The 1,672-nt window shown below is 44.6% G+C and overlaps 1 non-coding gene across 1 annotated transcript; it reads right to left on the reverse strand.

Moving 5' to 3' along the window:
* Positions 1–1,325: 1,325 nt before the first annotated feature.
* Positions 1,326–1,398, reverse strand: trnav-uac (transfer RNA valine (anticodon UAC)). The gene has a single exon. It is a non-coding gene; the product is annotated as a tRNA-Val (tRNA).
* Positions 1,399–1,672: the final 274 nt, after the last annotated feature.

Raw genomic sequence — 1,672 nt, forward strand, 5'->3', positions numbered from 1 at the left:
TGCGATCTGAACACAGCACTTTAAACCACTCCGCCACCCTGAGTATTCAATGCTAGATGTGGCCACCTGCAGGTTGATTTTGAACTTTTGTGTCCTGACACATGAAATAAATGAGGGCAGCAGGCGTATCTCTGCCTGACACCGGGGAAACAGTGAGACAGATCTTGGAGCAAGGGTCTGGTTATTGCCAAACAGCAAAGAAAATATTTTCTGGAAGAACAATGTTGAAAATAATTGCAACCCCAACATGATTAGAACACACAACCTTTCGATTTGGAGTCAGGCGTGCTACCATTGCCTGACAAGGTCCACACATGAAGTCTGAGATGTTCGGCGATATGAAGGTTTCACAATACAAGGGGCTTGAAAATCCCCGCCTATTCCCACCAGGTATCAGAAGCAGCGCTCACCTGCCAGTCACCTTATGTTTTTTTCTTAAAATTTTGTGTTGCTTTCACGGGAAAGCATCATTAATTAACCCCTCACATTCTTTTGCACAATGAAAGAAATGCTGACTGAGGGAGAGTCGACACTTCAATCATTTGTCCTGTGCTTTGGGGAGCGGGCAGGAAAGTGGACCTGAGTCCATGATTGCATCGGCCATGATCGTATTAAATGTCGGAGCAGGCTCGAGGGGTGTATGGTCGACTACTGCTCCTATTTCTTATTTTCTTATGTTCTTATGCATGTTGACCCATTTTGCTCACTGTATTTTAGGAGTCTGGTTCAAAATCTTCATTGCTGATGACACCAGGAATCTGGGGCAACTTTTGTCAAAATTAACAGCACCGGTTATTCCTACCATGCACAGAAAATAGAATCATTAGTGAAGATAAAATCCTACGGTGCTCATTTTCAGATTCAATGCAGCAGGATTTCAAATAAAGTAAAATAATTTTACAGTGAAAAGATTTTGAAGTGTTACTTGTATTTGTGCCTTTAATTATACTTTGTGGCGTCTGACTCCCGTTCATGCCTCTGCTGAATAAGAAAGGAGGGTTTGACGTTGACCAGACTGCACTGCCCCTGATATTTGTGAGCTCATCCTTTATATTCAGTGGTTTCTTCCCTTTGATGGGCTGCAGTGTAGCGGATATCACCTTGGCCTCACACGCGAAAGGTCCCCAGTGGATCCGTTTTCTCTCACTGAAACTTATCTATTTATTGGTTAAATAAGAGCAATTCAGGAATAAGGGAGCCCTTTGGCCAGGAGAATAAATAGCAAATAAAAACAGCAAATTCTGGAAATCTCAGCAAATCAGGCAGCATTTGCCAGGAGACTCAACTCGCCTCCGATTGTTCCCATTTGGCAAGTTTAAACAAAATGTTTCTGCCTGGGATCGAACCAGGGACCTTTTGCGTGTAAAGCAAACATGATAACCACTACACTACAGAAACCACTGGTATAACAGCCCCAACAGAGGGGAGCTGACCAGTGAGCTCCCTCTGTGCTGATCAGGAATGTGTTGGCTCACCTGAAACAACTTATGTCCCACACTGAAAGTTCTCAATCCTTCTCCTCCGCTGCCCTTTACAGAAATGTCACGGATCACCCAGCCACCGTGTTCACTTCCACATCCTTACAGTGGTGCCACAGAGGCTCCTACCGTCTCCCCGCGATCAGCGAACTCGCTCAATTTACAAAATTAAACCCGGAACACGTGCCCGGCAA

This window comes from Pristiophorus japonicus, unplaced genomic scaffold (assembly GCF_044704955.1).
Source record: "Pristiophorus japonicus isolate sPriJap1 unplaced genomic scaffold, sPriJap1.hap1 HAP1_SCAFFOLD_113, whole genome shotgun sequence".
Classification (NCBI taxonomy): Eukaryota; Metazoa; Chordata; class Chondrichthyes; family Pristiophoridae; genus Pristiophorus; species Pristiophorus japonicus.